At 38.8% G+C, this 24,191-nt stretch overlaps 1 protein-coding gene and 1 pseudogene across 1 annotated transcript in view; one reads left to right on the forward strand and one right to left on the reverse strand.

The window, feature by feature from the left end:
* Positions 1-4,271, forward strand: part of LOC109914390 (zinc finger protein 239-like) — a 49,960-nt gene extending 45,689 nt beyond the window's left edge. Inside the window, exon 5 of the transcript XR_007265964.1 lies at positions 2,878-4,271. The gene's annotated coding sequence lies outside the window, so the exon portion shown is untranslated. The remainder of the gene's footprint in view (positions 1-2,877) is intronic.
* Positions 4,272-5,775: 1,504 nt separating this feature from the next.
* LOC109914388 lies at positions 5,776-23,838 on the reverse strand (annotated as a pseudogene).
* Positions 23,839-24,191: the final 353 nt, after the last annotated feature.

Genomic DNA, 24,191 nt, shown 5'->3' on the forward strand with positions numbered 1-24,191 from the left:
CTTCCCTTTTTCCTCCATCCCCATCTCCAACAACAAGTGCAAGGAGCTCATACTTGTCACTAAAATTGCTATAATCTAGTCAGCTGCTTCTGCTGCTTTCTTTCCGTTTCACTCACTCACCATGCAATACTGTCTCTAAAGTTCCTCCTTGTCTGAGCCCTAAACTTGGATCTTTCTTCAGTGTCTCTCCCATCTTGTCCTCATCTTGTCCATGAGCCCAACTACTCTGAGTTCAAAATTATTCCTCATGAATTTCTAAGTAGTCAGTTTCCCGATGCTATAAATGACATTTTCTTCAGGTTCTGTCCCTCTTTTCTTTCAATCTGCCATTACTCCAGTCTCAAAGAAAAGAAGGCTTTATCCCCTCCTGACAAACTACTGTCCCCGTCTCCAACTTTGCTTTCTTTCCTTAAAATCAATGTCATCTGGTAAATCTGTTCCAACTTTTCCAGAACTCCATGTTTGAATATCTCCAATCAGGTTTCTGTCCCTATCATATTGCACATGCAGATTCTATCAAAATTATAAATTGCATCCTTTTTGACTCTATCGAAGGTAAACCAACACATCCCGTCTTCCTGAGCCTATTGTAACCTTTAATAAAATTGACCACAACATGGCGCTCCAATTTTGAAGAACAAAATGTTGGACTCAATGTAAACTCTCTTTCTCTCTTCACAGATGTTGCCAGGCCTGCTGAGTTTCTCCAACATTCTCTGTGTTTGTTTCAGATTTCCAGAATCCACAGTAATTTGCTTCTATTTCTTCCAAAACCCCTCCACCGTTATTGAGCTGAGTGGGACTACTCTCTCCTGGTCGTTTTCTTCTTTATCTGATCGTAGCACTGACAATACTTTCCACTCCACTCACATACTTCTCTCTGGTTCCCCAGAGGATCTAGCCTTGGCCTCCTTTATTTCTCATCAATATGCTGCCAACGATGACTGCATTTTTAAACACCGTATCAAGTGTTCATTAATAGCTCGCAGCTCGACCTCAGCACCGTCCGAAAAACCATCACTGTCTAATCCCTCCTCGTCGTTCCAGATTCTGGGCCTGGGCTCCTACCAATTCTTTTTTCCTCTCCAGATTCTCTCTCTTCCTGTCCTTAAAGTCATGATTCAGGCGGTGGTTCAACGTTATTGTTTCACTCAAATTCACCAAATAACACAGGTCACAACAGCATATGTTTGCAAAGAATCGGATATTCCTGATTGTGGAGGAAAGTCCAGTGGTTAGCTCAGATTTTCCTTCTTCCCAGGGCTGTTGTACCAAGCGGAGTCGATGAGTTAAATTGATGCTGTCTCATTAACTCCTTTTGTGATCCCTCACTGAAGTAAAACAATAACGGCAACGACAACTCAAAGACTAGCGTTTTAAAGTAACAAAATTTCTCAAACAGTTTCACAGGAATATAAGCGCCTATTAAATCACTTCGAGTCATAGAATTCTCGCACGGAAACAGACGGGCCATGTTTCCCAAGGTAAACTAATCCCAATTGCTTGTTTTTGCCAACTATCACTCTAAACCTTGTCTATTCATGTATCTATGTAAATGTCTTTAAATGTAACTGTACCTGAATTTGCCATTTATTCTGGCAGTTCGTTCCACACATGACCATAACTCTGTGTGGAAATGTTGCCTGCCAAGTCGTTTTCAATTTTTCTCTTCTCACGTTAAAAATATCCCCCTAATTTTGAATTTAATTTCCCTGTGGAAATGACCTTTGTTATTCATGTTGACCATGCCCCTCATGATTTTATAAACCTCTATAAGGTCACCCCTCAACCTCCTATGCTCTGGTGAAAAGTGTCCCAGCCTATCCGTACAACACAAACCCTCCAGTCCTGGCAACATACTGGTAAATATTTTTTGAGCTCTCGCCAATTTAATTACATCCTTCTCAAAGCAGAGTGGTAATGTACACAGTGCTCCAAAAGCGATCTTAGAAACGTCCTGTAAAACAGAAACTTGATGACCCAACTCCTGTACTCAATGGTCTGGGCAATGAATGGCAGCACGCTAAATGCCTTCTTAACCAAACTATTCACCTGTGATGTAACTTTCAAAGAACTATATACCTGAACCCCTAGGTCTCTCTGCTCGACAACACTACCCACATCTCTAATATTAATTGAATAAGCCCTTTCCTTGTTTGTTTTACCAAAATGCAGTATCTGGCATTTATCCAAATTAAACTCCTTCTGCCACTCCCTCTCCCATTGGCCCATTGTTCAAGATCCCTTAGATAACCTTTTTCACTATTGACTGTACCACCAATTTTGGTATAACCACAAGCTTACTAACCATCTTAAATTAGTCTTAAATTGAAACAGTCCGAAATTTTCATCCAAATTCTTTATATTAATAACAAACAAAAGTGGAGCCATCACCAATCCCTGCGGAACACAACCGTCCACCAATACTCTCTGTCTCCGACTGTCAAGCCAATTTTGCATCGAATTAGCATGCTCACCCTGAATCCAATTTCATGTAACTTTACGAATTAGTCTACAATGCGAAACTTCGTCAAAGGCTTTACTGAAATCTATTTCAACAACTTCTGCCACAATGGGCTTTGCACATAAATTATTCAATTGGAAATACGAATAATTTACTAGCGATAGGTAATTGCTGAAAATAAAAAAAAAATCATGGGTGACTTGGCGATGGGAAGTAAAAGTTACATCGTGTATAAGGACACTTCTGGATAATAAAGGTAATAAAAGGAAAACTTACTCCATTCTTCATGCTCAGGTCTTACCTGGATGCTGTACCATCAGGGTATTTACTGTTTTTTTTAATTAATTCAAATTCCTCTCACCTGCTGTTTTATACTTGTCAACCATTTGTTAACGGTTTTTTTGCCTTTTCAGATTGCAGGTTGCCTTATCCTGTACATTCTCAGACTTCAGTATTTGGAGTCCTTGCTGTTTCAACCTGTGCATCGGACTATAAAACACAGTTGCAGAAGAGCGTTAATAAAAAATTTGAGGTAAAATATCGGCGTATTTGGAGAAAAGCGTAGAACTTCAAAATTTTACAGACAGGTTGCAGGAAGGGACGTCAAGTGGAAATCCAGTATTTCTAGCACTTCTGATCTCTGCCTGCCCTGACCAACATCAACTTCTGGTGTACAATTTTTGAGAGTTGTTATTCATTGATATCCTTGTGAAAGATATATCTCAGTCTCATGGAGGTGTGACGTAGTTCTTTCTTTTGTAATGGATTCAGAAGAACATCTAATGATAAATGTGTGAATCCAAAGACGTGCAGAACAGAGGGTCCTCCATGTATATGTGCACAAATCAGGAAATGTACCATAAGGTCTGGAGAGAAGGCCAAATAAACATTATTTCATAAATGGCGCTACAGAGAACAAATACAAAGGAATCGTGTTAAACTGAAATAAAACAGTCGCTTTTCTCACCTGGAAAATTGCGTCCAGTTTCAGATGTCACATCCTTGTAAGAATACAAAGTCAGGAGAGAGGGTAAATGGCTGATTCACAATACTGTTCCCCGGATGATGCAGCGCACCAACTTTGAGAAGTTGGAACAGTTCTCCACTGCTGAACAGTAATTTTCCCACTTGATTGAACTCCTTAAACTGGTGATGGATTTTGGTAGAGTCGGATATGGAGAAATTGCTTCCACTGAAGAAGGAATGAGAACATTCAGGCGCTGGCCAAATATAATTGGCAATCGAAACAAAACAAATTAGATAAAATGAAACTTATTTTAATGTAATGAGTGTTCCTGATAATTAGTCCTCCTGTAAAATGTGGAATGGACTCTGGGTTATTCGTGGCATTCAAAGTGTATTAGCATTTAGCCTGGCTTGATGCTTTGAAAGAGCAATTGTGATTGATCAGCAATGGCGTCAGTATCTGTTAAACAGTAATCATAAAAAAATATGTTCTAACATCTCCCACATTTAGCAGCACTCCATATTTTCTATAGTCAGTTTATATTTAATGCTTTGCACACTATCAATGCCTTTACCATTTTCACCCCGACTCTTTTACTTTGCCTGTGTATTTCTTATAGACATTTTTCACGTTTAACAATTGCAGCTGCGATGAAAATATGCGACTCTTTCTCCAATAGTTTGGGAGATTCTCTCTGTGTACTCGATTTCATTCAGGAAGCAATTTATTTTATTTTTGAGAATTTACACGCGTGTAATTGTTGTATGTATTTAAGTCGACCATTAATTTCTTGTTGAAGCATAACACACGTGTAAGGATTAAATGGCGAATTAAGATAAATGACAAGTTTGACAAGTTCTTATCAAATAATTATCAACCATTAGATGCTCCAGGCTGACCAAGATATCAGATTTCACTGAGGCAAATCTTAATTGATGAGTGAAATGTCTACAGCTGTTTTCATAAGGGATTCATATTACATATGTATCTCCCAGAATAAATACACTATAACTTCCGGAGAGAGCTTCAGCATCCTTAGACCAGTAAGTTCCAGCATCTGAGAACAGGTTCTATTTTTGGTGCTGAATTCTGTCTTGTGCAACATAGGTCCCAATGGCTGAATATTTCCAGTATTTTTGATCTCTGCCTTGCCTAATGGACATCGACGTCTGATTTATAGTTTTGAGGGTTGCTATTCAGTGATATCCGTGTATCAGATAGACCATGGTTTCATTTCTTGGAATTTTGACAGCTGTGGTGTGTCAAATGGATCTCGGGATTTATGCTCCATGAGGCACATGTGAGAGAAAAACTCCATTTCTAAGAATCAGCCCTTGGTTGGTTCACGTGTCGTGTCGGTATTCCTATCTGAACGTTGACATTTTTGGCTGATGAATGTTTAGTTGGTCATTTTAGGTGGAGATTTGTCCATTAGGAACCCAGGCTCCACCGACATTTGGAGTATTTTTGTTTTAGACAGAGTAAGCTGTCTGCCCTTTGTCGGCTTCTGGTGGAACAATGCTCGTGATTTTTGTAATTAGTTGACCTGAGACAGTGACTCTCTGCGCATATGAGGAAACATTAGAGGGCCGCCTTGCGCTCTAATCATTGTGCCTCTGGAGTACTGTATTCCTATTTGGCCTCAAGGTAGCTAAGCATTAACCCAAATGGCTGGATGAAACACAACCTGACATTAGAGAAAAACATTTGACTGGGAACAGAGTGGGGCGTGTAAACTTGGAAAAATGTATCATTACTGATGGGCCTTGAAGAAAGAATTAAGCAAACTCAAGGTTCATACATATTCATTCAAGGTTTGTTAACCATTTCAGACAGCACTGTTAACGAAGAGTTTATGTTAATGTTAACAGAAGTGAATATGACTGGGTTGCCACATTGAAATCAGAGCGCATGCGCTCTGAGCTGTAAGTTTTAAGTACATTTGTAAAAGTCACCAGAAAGAGAAAATACAGCCTCAACATAAAGGGTAGGCAGCAATGCTGAATAGGAACACCACCAACAACAACAAAGACTTCAAACAATTGGGAAGGGACAAATTATTGCATCATAATTATATCAACGATACCAAAAATAAAGTAAAATGGAAACACCATCAATTATTTTCTCTGTTACATACTCTTAAACTGAAGTTATTTAACTGCTAGAGTCAATAACAGGACAGATTGTTGATTTGGAATTCAGAGGCTCCGATAAACAGATGAGGAAAATCTACGGGGTCCAAAATTCATTCACTTGACCTGGAAAATAGGAATAAAGTAACAATGCAGACGGTTATGATCGAGGCATTCAGCTTTTAATTTTTATTCCATGACACTTAAAAACTTCACAAATCATATTCGTGTGTTTGAATTGCGAATGATTTAATTATTCCCACCTTCACCAAAGTGACGGCAGCGCTATAGGTAATACGCAGGAAGAAGAAGGTGATGAATGTAGAAGCAGTTGCCCAGATGTTGCCGTTTTCATCCTCATATTCTTCAATCCAAGTGCTATTTATCAAGTCTACGAATATAAAGCCGAGAAAACGTATTTCGATTGATTATTGATCCAGTCTGATGTTGTATCTGAAATAATGTAATCAGGGACCTTTACATCTTCTTCAAGTCGTTAGGTTGTTCTCAAATTTGACTCTATCTGTATCGATCATTGCGTTAGTGACTCTCAACAATAATTTGCTAATACTAACTGCACATGTTCTTCCCTTATTATCCATGCTGGATCATGTTGATGTATTTCATCAATTAGTCTATTATTGGAGAATATTATTATTGTTATCGTACGAGGAATACTCATTGGGAATGATTACATTAATTATGTCATCATATTTTCAATATACGCTGTGACATCTGTTTAGTTAAAAATTGTCGCCATCACTGGACAAGAGTTGAAATTTGATTGTTCATCTTCTTCATTTATATAGGACCAATTGCTTGGCAGATCATGAGCATAAATTAGATGCACAGTAAGAACGTTGCTTCATATTCTTATCTATAGGATCTCCATGCGTTTGGAATAATATTTTGTGCATGTGGCCCTTGGTTTATTTTTGTCTATAGCTTGGTGTGTATATTTTTCCTTCAATGTTTGTGTATGTGGTTATGAGTGTCTCTTAGTTCGCACGTGCCTATGTTGGAGTTTGTTCATGAGTAAACATATTCATGTTCCTGTAGTGCTAGTGTGTTCATTTACATGGTTGCACTTGTGTACGTAATTTTTGTTCATTTCACAATGTGCAAGCATCATTGTGTTAATATGTCACTTCATTCGCTGATGCTTATGTTTATCTTTTAATATTTTTTGAGTGTTTATTTTGTGTTAGTGCCATCTAAAATATGTGATTGTGTGTCTATTTCAGATCCTACCTACTTAAGGTTATTTTCATGTTCGTGGTTCATGAATCTGTTATGTTAGTGTGAAACTTCATGTCGTGATGGATAGTAATATATACGTAATGTTGACTGTTTGACAGTGTGTGACAATGTACCCTAAACCATCTCCTGAGATGTTCGCTTATACTGTTGCGCGTGTATGGTTGCTGCCGCTTGTGTGATCGTCCTTTTTTGTAAATGCCCCACTATTTGTTTACCTATGCATTTGCGTGTCTGCATGTAAGACTCCGAAATTGTGTGCATGCATTACCGTGTATGTGTACTAATCAACGTGGTTTAAAAATAAATAATAAAGCTGCCTCTCTCCTCATATGTCTATTTCTGTGAAAGTGGGATAAAAAAAATGAGATGAATGTTTATCTCTGTGCTCATATGTGCCTGTGTGAGTGTACATGCGGGAGGACATTTCTCGGATATTTTATGTGTGTGTTTATGCATGTATGTCTGTACATATTACTGCGTATGAATATACATGCATTCATGTCCATTTGTGTGTTAATATGTGTGAATGTTTTTCATAGTTATGTGTGGGTAACCTGTTCGTTTGCGTATGTGTTTCTTTCTGTGTAAGTGCGTTTTTGTGAATGTTTAAATGAGTGTTCATATATCATATGCATGTGTGCGTCTGTGCATGCATGCATGTGTGACGCCTTATTTGTATGTACATTTATGTGTGCGCATATACATTGTCCCTTTAGGTGAGAACCTATACTTGTGTGTCTTTATGTGTGTGTTTGTGAGCATGTATCTGTATTTGTGTGTGTTTCTGCTCTTATACCAGACTGTGTTCGTTTTTATTTTCGAATTTTAATCGATTGCCAAATATTAGGTCTGACCCTGATGGTGTAGGTAACATTTCTCGCCGTCGTGGAGAGATTAGCGTTTTGTGAATGACTCTTTCATTGCAATGATAGAATTTCCGTCTCTGACACAAGACGCCCAAGTTCAATTCCCCACTACTGCAGAGATGTGTAATAACATTCGTGAGTATGTTGATTAGAAAATTTCTGCAAGTTTTCTGTATGTGAAACAAAATGACGTCAGGTGATCGAAAAACAGAATTGATCCGATGTGCTCCAGAAAACGGAGTCAACCCTGTGGAATACATATTGGAATGATGCAATCATCAATTTAATTTTGGATTATGGGGAATCAATGTTAACAGATGATTAACAGGACAAGCGTGTCCAACATTCTTCAAAGGAATTACTTTGCATGGAAATTTTATATCTTCGGTCAGTAAGCAAGAAGCTGATAGTTTCTGTTAACAACTAGGTCACATTACAGAGGGCCTCTAACGTGAAAATTCTGCACGCGGAGAAAGAGCACAATCTGTTAATCATTCCCATCTCCTTTCCCTCTGCTTAACGATAACAAAATTTCTTTTAGTTCTCTTTGTTGTGGAAATGAAGATACATTCTGTCAATTGATGCACTGCTGCGAAATCCCTAGCAGTTCCCCAGAAACAAAGGCTAAATTCAAGTTAGTCTGCATTCTATGCGATTGGCGCACTGAGTAATTCTTTTCTGTTCGTGTTCCCAATCAAAAAATAATTTTATAAGTCTCTTAAGTTTATGTTGCCATTTGGTGCAATGTGGCATTTTAAAGCTGACATGAATTTTATAGGAATAAGCAATTGGGAAATCAGAAGCACTGAGATCAAAATTCGTGGTGTTCATTTGTCATGAAATGGGCCTTGTCAGATTTCATCTCAGTGGGATTTAAGATGGAGAAGGTAGTTTGCGGAATCCTGCAATAAGTGAGCTTTACTCTGTCTCTGATCCAGGGTGCATGTGAGCAGGGAGCATTAACTGCATAAGACTCAAGTCCTAGACCCGATAATAACCAACTTTAACTGGAAGGATGGAATGTTAGTAAAAGTGGGAAACACAATTAATTAAACAGCTGTGTATTTAAATCACAATTGGAAGAAATAAAACACTATTATTTTTATTGAATTCTTAAATGTAAGCCTGAGATTTGCATTGGCACGAATTAATGGTTTCCATCAGTGCAATTGAAATATTCACAAAACTCGGTTTACCGCTGAATTTATCAACCGTTCTGTTGATGATCTTCAATGGAATTGCTTCATGTCCCACCACACAGGAGTAAGAAGCACCGCTGGCCCACTCCTCCGCTGCAATGGATAACAGGCTGTACATGAAGAAGGAGGTGTTGTCGCTCTCCGCCATCACCTCAGTATTTTTGTAGTTACTAAGATTCACCGGCTTGTCGTTGCTTATCCACTTGAAGATCTCACTGGCGGAGAAACCTCTCACTAAACAGGTGAGCGAGAGAAAGCTCTGAGCGGAGACTTCATCTGCCGGTGGCAGGAGGACAGACACTGATGGCTGTAGCGGATTTATCACAGCAGAATATTGTAAACAAAGATAATTTTTAAAAAAAAGTCCAGATTCAATATTAGGATTTCACTAAATATTAAAATATTCAATTTTAATTTATTCACTTTCATTTTCTAAAGAAGCAGAATAGCAACCATTCTGTTCAATAAACAAAGTGTTTAGTTCGAAAATCGCCTCCATGCTTCCAGCCCAGAACGAGGAAATTCTGTCCATTTGTCATTTCTGTTGTTTACTTCACAAACCCCCAGGCTTCTTCCCACCTTATTTGACTTATAATAGAATATCCATTTATGAAGAGGGATCCCGACCCGAAACGTCCACTTTCCTAGTGCTAAGCTGCTGCCTGGCCCGCTGTGTTCCTCCAGTTCCACGCTGTGTTATCCTTCAATCCATCTTTTTCTTAATCAGCTACTTAGCTATCCGGCCGTGAAATGCATCATTAATGCTCCGAACGATGTTAGTTCATTACCAATCAAACATGCTTTTAATATAACTGGATCTAAATTAGACATGGGAAACTTTGTGCTTTAATCTCACCACTCACCTTCCACTTTGTGGATGAAGGCTGTCAGAGGAGCCGGTAGATCCTGATGGCTCACTGAGCAGCAGAACTTAACCCCACTCAGCCAGGCTTCAGTGGAAATGTCTAATTTGCTGATTAAGCTGTTGGGATGTTGTTCGAGCTGGTCAGAAATCTCTGATATCAGAGTCTTCTTTTCTTGTGACCAGTTGACACTGGCTCCAAAAGGAAGATTGGACATAACACAGGTTAATGTCACCGACGTCTCCAGTAAGACCTGTTCTACTGGCGGCGGTAGCATTTTAACTGTGTAATCGCGGCACTCCGAAATGCCTATTAAGTAGAAATCAGAATCAGTGAAAAATGTCTTTTTAGGATCAAAACACCAGTCTTCAGGCTATTTCCTCACAAGGTAAAGAAATCACCTTCGAGTTGGCTACTTCCAACTATTCCTGAAACGATACTTATTATTGTTCATATATTTTGATTTGTGAAATCGTTCGTGATTACCTATAAAATGACCTGTCTAATTATACCTAAAGAACACTGGCTTTGCAGCAAGTGAAACCTGTGAAAAAAAAAATTCAATGGTACCATGATGTAACCCATGAAATAAACTTCCTTTCAGAGTTCTTCTCTCACTTAAGACCATCCATTGATACTTGTGACAAAACTAATCTCCGCTCAATATAACGGCTTCGTTTCGACATTGATGAACCATACGTGCAAATGTCGCCGGTCATGCTGAGTGCCAAATCAAATTACGAATTTCGGGCAAACTGTAATCAAACGTAATTATTCTCTTATTCCTTATGTATTTACAGAGATCTTCATGGGTTAAAGGAGCGGTTAACGGCCACAGAAAATCTGTTCAATGTGATTAATCGTGATCGAAAATACGTTGCACTATTGGTATGAGATCATTCTGTAAAATATGTCATGCGATCTTATTTCTCATGTGATGGATTTGGAGTAGATCTGAAGACAAGACACTGAACACAACATTGAAAATAAAGGACGGCACTCATCACCTCACGCCTTTCCCTCCATTCAGTTAGTTAATGACTGGTCTCTACCTTCACTTTATTTACCAACCTTCAATTTTTAATTTCTTCGCAGAGCAAAAAGAAATCAAGCAGCGGCATTTTAAATTCATGTACAAACTCAATGGAAGTTTGCGTTAGTGAAATTCAGACTTGCATTACTCACTGTGTGAACATCTCTGTGCTGAACTCAGGCTGAAACAGCTTGTCTTTAACTCTGAGTTCATTCATCATTATTGTGGCATTCCCATCAGCATTTATTCTCCTGCCACATCCAGAAATTACATAGAACGTCCTAAAGAGGCTCGATTAGATCACGTTTATATTTGCTAATCAAATATGATACCTGCTTGGTCTGTGGTCTGGTGTCATGATTGAAGTTGAAGAGCCCTGAAATATAAGAGGTATGTGGTACCACGCCCAAAGCCAACAGATAATTCCTGAGCTTGGAGTGAAGTATTAAACGTGTTTTGTTTTATTTTCAAAGTAGTTTATTTTACTTTACTAACGGAGGGATCTTGGGGTCCAACAGAGGGATCTTGGGGTCCACGTCCATAGATTCCTCAAAGTTGCTACCCAAGTTGATAGGTTTGTAAAGAAGGCGTACAGTGTGTTGGCTTTCATTGGCAGGGGAATTGAGTTTAAGAGCCGTGAGGTTATGCTGCAGCTCTATAAAACTCTGGTTAGACCACACTTGGAATATTATGTTCAATTCTGGACACCTCATTATAGGAAAGATGTGGAAGCTTTAGAGAGGGTGCAGAGGAGATTTACCAGGATGCTGCCTGGACTGGAGGGTAGGTCTTATGAGGAAAGGTTGAGGGAGCGAGGGCTTTTTTCATTGGAGTGCAGAAGGTGGCCTGATCGAGGTTTACAAGATGACGAGAGGCATAGATAGAGTGCATAGTCAGAGATCTTTTTCCAGGGCGGAAATGACTCTTACGAGGGTGCATCATTTTAAGGTGATTGGAGGAAGGTATAGGGGAGATGTCAGAAGTAGGTTCTTTACACAGAGAGTGGCGGGCGTGTGGAATGCGCTACCGGCAGTGATAGTGAAGTCAGATACTTTAGAGACTTTTAAGCGACTCTTGTATAGGCACATGGAGGATAGTAAAATGTATGGTATGCAGGGTAGATTGATCTTAGTAGGATAATAGGTCGGCATAACATCGTGGGCCGAAGGGCCTGTACTGTACTGTACTGTTCTATGTTCTAAAAAAGAGTCCTGCATATTTTTACGATGTCACCTTCAGCCCACAAGGTCATAAGAATTAGGAGCAGGATCAGGTTATTCGGCCAATCAAGACTGTTCCACCATTCGATCATGGCTAATAAGCTTCGCAACCTCATTCTCCCGCCTTCTCCCCGTGCTAAGCAAGAGTCCATCTATTTCTGTCTTTAATACCCTCAAAGACTTTGCGTCCACAGCCCTCTGTGGCAATGAGATCCACAGATCCACGGATACAACACTTTCTGGCTGAAGAAATTCCTCTTCATCTCAGTTCTAAATGGTCCTAGATTTGACTCTGAGGCGGTGCTCTCGGGTCCTGGTGAAAACATGTTCTCCACATCCACTCTGTCTCGGTCTTTCAGTATTTTCCCAGTCTCAACAATATCCCTCCTCAAACCCCCAGCCCCCTTATTCTTCAGGCCGTTACCAGTGATGGATTCTGCACTCTGACTCCCCCTCTAAGTATGCTCAAAAACAACCGAATCCAGTTTACTGTCTGCATGTCTTCAACATAGAGGGAAGCATGTTTTTCTGATCTGAATTATGAGCGATTCTGACATAACATTCACGTTGAAATGACACACACATGGCATGATGGTAAATTAGAACTTGCTCCGTGTTGTTTACTAAGCCTGATAAATTCGTGTATTCGATTTACATTCGAGATCAGAATGATTTGTAGTTCTCTTTGTACGTGTCTCTTACCCTCGGATCCCGTGATGTTTCAACTTTGAATGTCATGAGTGACCTGGGATGTATAAACTGCACCCGGGTTTGATTCCAGCCTCGGGCGACTGTCTGTGTGGAGTTTGCACATTCTCCCATGTCTGCGTTGGTTTTGGCTGGGTACTCCGGTTTCCTCCCACAGTACAAAGATGTGCAGGTTAGGTGGATTGGCCATGTTAAACCGCCCATAGTGCCTGGAACGGGAAATGCAGGCATAGGTTAGGGGTGGGTCTGGCTGGGATGCTCTTGGGAGGGTCTGTTTGGATTTGATGGGTCGAATGGCCTGCTTCCACACTGCAGGGATTCTGTGGAGTCTGACGAACAAGGCAAATGAGTTGAAGGCACAAGTGATGCAATTGATGTCACAGAGACATATTGAGAGAGGGGCTGTATTGGCACTTCAATATTTCAGGATTCCCGGCCTTTAGGTGAGACAGGGAAAAACGTAGAAAGGGAAAGGGAGGGCGGTGGGGGAACGTGTTTCTGTCGCAATACTGATCAGGGCCTTTTCATCTGTAAAGAGGAATGAAATCGTAGATACCTCCTGAAATGAAGGCGAATTGACAGTACTTAAAACAAAAAAACAAAATAAAGCAAACATACAACTGGGAGAGTTCTATAGACACCACTATAGGTCCAAGGGATCGAGAAGTGTAGATACACAAGCATATTTCAGAGAAGTGTCAATTAATAGGGGAATGAATAAAGGGGATTTTAACTTCCTCTATATCGTTTGGGCATTCATCGTGTCAAAAGATTAGAGGGCGCAGAATTCTGAAAATGCTCCAACGAACGCTTTTTAATAGAGAATGAATTTAATAGAGGCATTTAGAATACACATCTTGCAAGGGAGGTGTGAACCTGGACTTAAACTTAGGTAATGAAACTGACCAAGTGGTTAAAATATCAATGGAAGAAAATGCAAGGTATTACGTTTTGAATGGTGGAACACTGGAAAGCACTGAGGATCTTTGGTTTGTATACCCACCGATCCCTTAAAGTTCTGTGGAAGGTGGATAAATAAGTTAAGGTGTGTGTGATACTGGCGGTTATTAGCTGAGGCATTGGATTTAAGAGGAAGGAGATGATACTGGAAATCTGGTTAGGACGTACTGAAGTATTGTTTGCAGTTCAAGAGTGCATATTAACGGAGGAATGTGATTATACTGAAGAGAGCATAACCGAGTTTTACCTGGATTTTGCTGGGGATGGAGGGTTTTAGTTATGAAATGAGATTAGACAGACTGGGGTTTTCCTAGTAGCAGCGGAGGCCGAGGGAGAACGTGATTGAGATATCTAGAATTATCATGGGCAAGACAGAATAAACACGAAGAAACCTTTCTCCTTGATGGAGGGATCAAAGTCTAAGGAACATAGGGCTAAGGCAAGGGCATGAGATTTAGAGTGGATGTCAGGGGAAAACAAAATCAAACAGTGCTGATGAGAATCTGAAGCTCAGTGCCTCTAAGTGATGTAGAGGCCGAACCCTTCAATATGCAAGAGGTATTTAGATGCATACTTGCAATGACAAGTCATGTAAGGTAATGGATTAAGTGCTGACATATTAGACTGGAATAGTTTGGTGGTTGTTATTGATAGGGATGAACTTGATGGGCCAAAGGGCATTTCGGTGCTTTATACCTCTATGGCACTGTGAAAAGTATTATAAATAATGTTTTATTCATGTTAATCACAGATATTCTGTTTATCTCAGTTCCCACGACACTTACATGGCATTCCAGTGCTTTTCTCTGAATCGCTGTGTTGAACTTCACAGTAGATTTTGCTGCAATACGCCTCTGACTCAGTCAGGGTTAATTGGCTGCTCAGGGTGTAAGTTCCTTTCTCGTTTCTCACTGATGGGTAAGTCTTCAATCCTGTCGTGATCAGTTCCCCACCTTCCTTCCAGGTCACCTTAGCGACGTCAGGGGAATAGTCCATTGCCAAACATCCAAAGACCACAGAACCGTCAGTGTTGTACTGTCTGCAGGAGGAGACGAGGCCATAAAGTATGGGGGAAGACGGAGTCGCTGGGGAAGAATGGTGGATTGAGCAAGTTAGATTCTGTAAATTCGACATTATTAGTTACTCTATTGTATCCTCAGCTGTGAACTGTTTCTGCTAAAATCTACAACATAATTAAAAATTACTTTTGTTTTATATCATTTGTTGATCATTATCTATTGGTTCCCTCTTCAGAAGCACACCCTCTATCTTGACCATTATAATATAATTTAGGATTAATAACACACTGATCCCATCACCAGTAACTGTTTGAACATATGGTCAATTGACACTTTCATTGGCTTATAAGTGAAGCACAGAGAAGTTTCACAAAATAAAAACTAAGGAAACACGAATGCTGGAATCAGAAACAAAAACAGAAATTGCTGGAAAAACCCAACAACTGGCAGCATCTGTGGAGAGAAATCAGACTTAAAGTTTCGGGTCTAGTCACTCTTCCTCACTTATCAATACAAGTCAGAATGTTTTCTCTGGGAAGAAGGCCGTTGCAGTAGCACGGACAAGAGCTGAGCACCGAGACTGTGAGGATGTCTGTCGCAACTGACTTTATGCCAATTGTCTGGATGTTGAAACTTCTAATTGGTAATTGTCTGAATTCGGGAGACCTCTGAAAAATGAGTTCCTCCATTAAGATTCAAAGACTTGGGAGTATTAATGGTAACCGAGTTGAACATTTACCCAGGTATGATTCAAGAAATTAACAAATACTCTAACTTCAATAACTATCAAACTGACACGCAGTTCACCAAAAAAACCCTAATTCCTCACACTAACCACTACTCTTCCCCTCCGTCTAGACCTGAATTTCCACTTAAGTTGACAAGCCTACCCACCTACACAACCGTTCACCACGGAAAATGCGAACTCCATCACTTGACAATAACACACATCCAAGACAATCTATATTTCAGATGGACATGTACTCTCGATTCCTTTCAATCAATTCCACTCCTGCCACCCTGAAACTGGTCCGTGGTTGATCTGTCCCCGACTGGACCTGGCACCATAATTTTAACAACACCTGGCAGGACCCAAGTCCCTAGAGAAGACATCAGTCCTCAGTCACTTCACTCTCATCTTATCCAAGTCAACCTGTGTGCATTGCATTCTACCTCTTTCCCATCTGTCTTTTATCGCCTGCCACTTCTCCAAACTCAGAGCATTGCATTTTAAGATAATGTCCAGCTACCAATTGCAGTGATTTTCTACCACCAAACTAGACCATGGTCTCTCAAAAAACCAGCTTGGCACCCAACAGACCTTCTGTACTTCAGCTCAAACTACTCCTCACCTACCAAGCACCACTCAGCCAAGCTATTTCCTGATGACCATAATTATTTGCCTTGATGCCACCCTGCCAGACTATGTGTATGCCAGTTTACACAGCAGCCACCCAACATGTCACACCTTACCAGCTCACAGGCTACCATTTTACCATTCCATCGCCCCACTAGCTCATCACCTTCAAACTTCGAGGTCCGGACCCTTTCTCCAAGAAGCCGATGGCTGCTGGCTTCTGAAGAAGATACATGAATTCTGGCACTCCCACGCCTGCCGAGAGATGCAAAAAAAAAAAAACACTGGAAGAATTGAAACGTATTTTAGTATTTGTTGTGTGCCCACAGAGGGATGACATGCTGAATGATTTCCTTCTGTGTAGTTTGACTATGTTTTCACCGAACTGACAGAACTATTTCTTCATCATATGATGGGAATGTAGGTTTCCGCATTTTTTTAGCACTGAAATTGTGTATTTGCTTGGAATTAAGAAATATAATGTTAAAGTAAAGGTATCTGACGCACTTTGAGATGTTTGAATTGGAAATTCTCAGATTTAAAGTTTATTTTCATGAGCAATTAATTGCAGCCTCATTGTGCTACTTTAAATACTTCGCATAATGTATTTCACAAATGGTGTCTGCCTTTGTTATATGCAGACGAATCATTAAATCTGGGACAGGTTTTTTTGGTTATTGGAAGATGTTAATGATATTTGTCCAAAGGTAGACTTATGGTGTTAGATCGTAGATCCACCAAAATGTAATTAAGTGCTGGAACAGCTCTCGGAGCTGAATGCCCTACTGCTGCTTCTATCTTCCTATCATTGTGTCAATTCGTTAGGCTATCGCTGGCGGTGAACAGTTTTTTATTGAAACAATTGCAGTCTACTTTTTGTTACTGAAAGGTTTATTCTGATTGTAACAATTTGGTCAGGGCTCTAATTTCTGAGGCACCTAATCAAATATTACGTTTCTGGATAATAGGTTGAAGTCCAGTGACAATGAATTTACTGTTACTCTGAAAGTAAGGCTCTAGATCAGGTCACTCACATTCAATGATTCTCTGATATTAAGTATCATTGAATCTACTTAATTGATGGAAATTCATTTTTCTCCCTGAACAGCGTACGTTGTTTCACCTGAGAATAGAGACTTTTAAAAAATGAAACAACAAACAGTGAATGCTAAAAACCCGAAATAAAAACAAAAATTTCTGAAGAAACTCAGCAGGTCTGGCAACTCTCGTAGAGAGAAAGCAAAGTTAATGTGTCGAGTCCAGTGACGCCTCTTCAGCAAATATTTTCATGTTTTCTGGTATGGGAACTAAAAAATTTTGAGTTAGACACTGATTCAGTTAGTTTGACTTCTGCTGGAAGAGGATTCTTAGCAGAGGTACTGGACAAGCCGAGATGTAAATTGAAGACTTAATGAAAAACAACCACCATCTGCTGCAAGTGTAGAATTCAGCAGAAACACCACCCTACCAAACAGTTAAGCTCAGGTCCAGCACTAGTTGGAAATAAAATAAAACAGTCTCGACATTATCTCATCAAATATGCTTCAGAAGCGATTAATTCTGAATTTGTCATAAATGAAATTGATAGAACAACAAGTCAAAAGCGTGATTTCTGTAAGGAGTTACTCCATTTACCCCAGAAAGTGACAGCCAAAAGTTTGAGAATTAATTGATTTTAAAAAAGCTGCTAATCGCCAAAATTCCGTTTAATATCTCAAAGGTACGAGTTAGGACAGCTTTGAAGAGATTTCACAGGCTTCTATGAATAGATTTCCAGTAACAACCAAAGAACTCAATGTTCTTTTTTTTTTTTTTTAAACAGAATTAACCTGATAGGAGATGGTATTACATGTCTCTGTAAAAGCTTTAAATGAACACAGGTTACCTGGTTCAGAGTCAGGGACACTACTACTACACAACAGACCTGAACACAATGGGCTCGACAATATCTAGGACAACACATCCCACCTGTTTGACAGTACATAAACCATATGTTGATCATCAACACCTTCCATCATCCAGGGATTGTTAAAGTATGTTTACACGACGAAAATAACATTTCAACATTTATCCAAGAGTACTTTGATAGCATCTCCCAATTATAATGGGAGCTATAGGGGAATAGAACTAAGAATTGCACTGCCATGAATTCATTGTCACTGGAACTCCCTTCCTCATTCCTCTGTGCGTGTTGCTGCACCAGATGGTCTACGAAGGTTGAAATAGATTAAAATCTTTGAAGTGAAGTATGACTGTTGCCAGTAACAGAAATAGGTTCTCAAAGAATAAGATGCAAAATAAGTTCTCATTCTAAATTATGGCAATCAACATGTCGCTGACAATTGAGACACGAAGAAAATATGCAGCATATTTTCCTCTGACTTGCTGAATCAAACATTCGTTGTTGCTAACAAACAATTTCAAAATTCTTGCAGTCTATCTTTTGTTACTGAAGTGTTCGTTCTGATTGTAACAATATAGTCAGGGTTCTCGTTTTTGAAGCGCCTTACCAAATATTACATTTCTGGCATATAAAATCGGTTTTGAAGCTCCAGATGAAAATCACATTCAGGCGTCCGAACCAGACGATTTGTCAGGACCGGTTGACAAGACAGTCAGAGATAGCACAGAAACAAACGGTACAACAGTCTTGATCCTAGCAGTTACCTCTGCTCAATTCATCACTAATTTAATTTTCATAATAGGAACCAGCCAGAGGGTAACCATTAATGCGAATGCTTTCACAATGGGCAGAAGATTACCACTGATTTAATAAACTTAAAAAGTCATTGCAAGTCACAAAATTATTGAGGTGGGACATTTCGCCAATTTAAACACAACTCATGAGGAAATGGATTATTTTCTAAATTAATTTTACATATTCTTAAAACATTTCTTGTGCATCAATCACAGGAGGTAGGTCTGCAGGTACAACAAGTAATTAGGAAGGCAAATGGAATTTTGTCCTTCATTGCTAAAGGGATTGAGATTAAAAGCAGAGAGGTTATGTTGCAGCTGTACAAGGTGTTGTTGAGGCCACACCTGGAGTACTGTGTGCAGTTTTGGTCTCCTTACTTGAGAAAGGATGTACTGGTACTGGAGGGGGTGCAAAGGAGGTTCACTAGGTTGATTCCGGAGTTGAGGGGGTTGGCTTATGATGAGTAGATTGGGATTATATTCATTGGAATTCAGAAGACTGGGGGGGGGGGGGGATCTTATAGAAACATAAAATTATGAAGGGAATAGATAAGATAGAAGTAGAGAGGATGTTTCCACTGGCAGGTGAAGCTAGGAAAAGAGGGCATAGCCTCAAGATTAGAGGTAGCAGATTTAGGACTGAATTGAGAAGGAACTTCTTCACCCGGAGGTTTGTTAATCTATGGAATTCCTTGCCCAGTGAAGTAGTTGACTCTACTTCAGTAAACGTTTTTAAAGATAAAGTAGATATTTTTAAACAATAAAGGAATTAAGGGATACGCTGAGAACGTGGGTAAGTGGATCTGAGTCCACGAAAAGATCAGCCATGATCTTATTGAATGGCGGAGCAGGCTCGAAGGGCCGGACGGCCTACTCCTGCTCCTAGTTCTTATGTTCTAACTTTGGAGACCTTGCACGCTCTGCACAAAACCATTATGAAAACGCATTTCTATTGAATAAATTAGAGCAAGTAATTACCATCATGTTTGCTTTGCAACGACAAGTTACTTTTCCTGTTAACTGCTTTATAATGAAAGATAATTTTAAAACGCTTATGAAATGAAACCGTGTATCTCTTGCCCTTGAACTGATGTCTAAATAAATGATCATCACATTTAACTAATGTGAGCAACATTCTTCGGATTGCTACATTGCAATAATCAGTCAAGTGTATTAATTAAAATAAATATTACCCTATTTTTAGTGTTTGAATGAAAAATACGCTCTACTACGTTCTAGTTGCTGCCTTCTGCAAATTTCTACACATGCCTGAACACAGAGTATAACAATCTCCTTTATACCATTAACTTCAGAGCAGGGTGTTCCTGTGACATCTTGTGTTTGTTGTAAGTTTAAAGAAAACAGACGCTGCTCGAGGTAACAGGAATACAGTCTTACAGATGTCGTAATAATTACTACTTCAAATGATCTTCGGCATGCAGCTAGCATAGGGAGGGATTTACAGTTTAGTTGAAACTCTAGCTTATCAGTAACTAGGCTCCACGGAGATACAAAGAACTTGTCTACTTCAGCCTAAAACCTTGGTATGGTGAAAATACATCATGAGATCCTTCTCCAACTCTAGCTAAGATAACATATACATAGTGATAACACAGTCTGAGCAACTACCTCCTGACTTCTGCTAAACTCGTTAAAATCCCACATGCTAAACTAATTAAAATTCTTTCTCTAAGTCATCAGTTTCTCCCATGGCTGCCTTTTCTGTCTTGGCCTAAATTCCCATCTACCCTTGCGATGTAAACTTTTTCTTCCACAGTAAATAATTCGATAGCTAGCCTTGGTCACATAATCCACTACAGAAATTGTTTCCTAATGAATGACTCTTGAGTTGATATGTTGTTAGAAAATGTAACTCTGTACGTTAAAAACACAGACTGGGAACACGTAAAGCACTGTGTGGATTAAGTCACTTAGTTCATATTTTACTTTTATTCACACAAATCTAGTGTACTCAATGGAATAATTCAAGTCACTTGTAAAATTGATCAAAGAAGTGAAATCGGTCTTCATTGAAATATTTCGGGCAGAATTGCTAAATAGTCTTTGTCAGTTATCTTTTCCAGCCAGAAAACTCGTGTGTATATTGGAATTGAAAGGTGTTTATTGATTAATGATATCATAGTAATGACATTTTTCCTCAACATCAAGAAATATTAGAACATAATATTTTTGAAATTCTATTTATGTTTCTCTGTGACTTGTAAACTGTTTAAAGGCAAGCCATATAATTGACGTAGAAAGTAGAAAATTGAGTTCTGAATTTGTAATGCAAGGCATGGATTGGGTTAACTGCAATTATTACTTATAAGTAAGAATTGTACCCTAGGTATCTGTTTCAGCTAATTTTCCAAAACCTTTGCGATCTGCATTTCACCTACTGTTAGGGGTTAGAAAAGTTCAACTCGCATACTGTTTGCATGCGATGAAGGAACTGGAGTGGTTCACTGTCACCAACCACGTAAACAGTGTAAAAACAACGTAGAAAGCAGAAAAAAAGCATCACAAACATAACGGATTTAATGTCGCCCAAACTCATACTCTTCTCAACAGAACAAGGATCACTAAATCACAACACTAGGGACAGTAATGTTTTTGTAGTAGAACTGGCTCTGCAAACGTACTTAACAGAACCCAAATGTAACATCACAGAAAAAATCTCAAATTGGAATCCAACAACACTGCTTGTTATCAAACAAGCTAATGATTAAATTAAATAGAAGTAAGAAGTCATAAATGCAGCCTTGTGTGTAATATGACTTATTTAACAACACTTAAAGCTTCGCAAGTTTTTTTTTAGCAACAATTCAATTTATTTCCAACCTGCACACATTTTCTGTTCATATCAATCTTTTGCAGTGCACAGAAGACCAGTTGGGAGCATATATTGATTAGGCACTTTAAGATCAAAACAAAATTATTTCATTGCCACATTATGATTGTATGTTATAGTAAGTTTTGTCTCAGTTATGAAATCAGATCAATTAGGCAGTTTGAGATTTTAGTGCTAAATTATATTTTAAATGAGGCTAATAAAAAAAGACTTCAATTAGTTTACAATTAGAACTTTTTTCTTAAAATGAATGCACTAAAATGCGTTTTTTTTATTTTTCAAACCTCCCGTGTTTCTGCCTTAAGTCGGCCTTCAAACAGTTACAGATGGATCTCGTGTTTTCAACCAGTCAGAAAAAATGCTGCATGTGTTTAGCAGATGCAGAAACGATGGGGGAAAAGAAAGTAACTTCACAAATATTAGTATTTAAAAGTAATCCAGACGGACAATCCCTTCAATAGAAAGAAAAAAAGAAACACCAATTACTGAAAGCATGAAACCTGTTGAAAACGTAGTTCAATACCACAAATTGAATAAGAACCCAATCAACTCAATTCAACTGAATAAAAGGAAAACAAAATCAGAATCCAATCTACGCAAAACAACAGATTCAAAGGAAAGAGAATCAGAATCCAATCAAGCTAATTCAACAGAATCAACTGAAACAAATTTAGAATCCAAACAACTCAATTTAAAAGTATCAAGTAAACAAACTCAGAATCCAATAACTGAAAACAACATTTTGAAATGAATGAGAATCACAAAGCAATCGACTCAAATTAACAAAATGAATTGTAACACACCAAGAAAATTTCAAGAGAGAATTTAAAGTGCTTGTCATCAACAACATTAACAAACTCAAACACAAAATACAATGATGTTAAGAGTATTACTTACAGGTAGAATATATTCAAGAAATTAATAATGGTATTTTAGCATGTTTTGATCATGTTTGGTAATATGTCGAACTTCTTGATGTTTGTTACGGATAATAAAACTCGCAGAAAGCAGGTGTCATTGACATTAAACATTATTTATACCTTAATGAAAAGGCTTTAGGTGTTTATAGTAACCCAGTCAAACAGAATGGCCATCTGATTAAAAGAAAAATACACTGAGCAACTGAATCCCTCACCAGTATTTCCTTTGTTTGCTGAGACTCTATTGAAGTCTATAATTAGTCTTCCAAAATAATCAATCAGAACCAAAGCAAGCTCAGCACTGAATCCGAGTTTCGTTTAACTCATGAATTACTCACAGGAATAGAAAGCTAAAAAAAGAAAAAGTAGTAAGAAAGTTCTAGGCTCTTACCTGCAGGCACCGTTACCATGGTCCCTTATCCCCAGTATGCAGTATAGTCACAGTGTTACATTCGCTGCAATGGGTCATACAATAACTGGCTCTGCACAAAACAAATAAAAATCTGCCATTATTTAATTATTCATAACCACACGCAAAATAAAATCACGATAAGTCTTCATCACATTATAATTGTGCTAGTGGAGACTGATCATTCTTGATTAATGATTGTAACGTTTTATACTTCACAGTATAAACACATGAACTGATTCTCAAAATTACTAACTGATGCATCAATAATTATCACTGCTTTTACAAATGAAGCCGTTATATTTGCATGTTACTTCACAGAACTAATACTGGACTGCAAGTTTAGACTGTTTGTAAAAGTGAACACTGACCAGTTTCAAATAATGAAGGCTGAACGGGTTTTTATATTGATTATAATTGCAGTGCTACCCCACCCACTCAAAAGGTAACTTGTACAATAATAGATAGCGGTGTCTTCGATCTTCAGACTCTTCATGTCCAACATGAAGATGTTGTTTGACGAGTCTTCGGACACACTTAATCACTTAATCCCTGGGGCATAAGCATTGGCCGACGGAGTTTTGTATTCAAGCAGCCATTCCAGGCCCTGTCCGTGAGCCTGTCAGTCCCAGCTTATCCAGTCCGTGTCAAGGCGGAGCCCGGTGGTTTTACAGTCAATCTCAGGGTGCCACCGGGATGGCCGGTTTCTGCCTCTGGTTGAATCAAAATAATCTCCGACTGGACACCTTTAAAAAGAAATGAAAAAAAAGAGCATTAATGCTGATGAAATGATTCCTGAGTCTTTTGCATTGCTGAGATAGACTAACATTGAGGCAGTAACAAAGAGAGGCTTGAACAATAAACACTCACAGGATAAAAAAGTCAGCAACAAACTGAGAAAAATTGTCGACATAATCATTATGGTAAATTTTGGAAAACGGTTCTGTCGAGATCTCTCTAAACAAACCAAATTTAGGAGTGTTGAATTACGGTCCTGTGACCAGAATTTATATGCTCATCAGAAAGGGCAGGCTTACAGGTTCCACCTGTTGGTTTCCTAATGGAGGCTGAGAGTGGATCATTGTATCACCTTGCACAGCCCTAACAAATGAGCTTATATATTTACACATTTTAAACGTGGGCATATATTCATCTTGATTGGATATATGTTGTCCATATTTGTTTCGCTGAATAGCTTGATTGGAAGTGTTCTCATACTTTTAATGATCAAAGAAAAATTGAACACTTGAGGTCCGATTCAGATAG

This window comes from Rhincodon typus, chromosome 42 (assembly GCF_021869965.1).
Source record: "Rhincodon typus isolate 14 chromosome 42, sRhiTyp1.1, whole genome shotgun sequence".
Lineage (NCBI taxonomy): Eukaryota > Metazoa > Chordata > Chondrichthyes > Orectolobiformes > Rhincodontidae > Rhincodon > Rhincodon typus.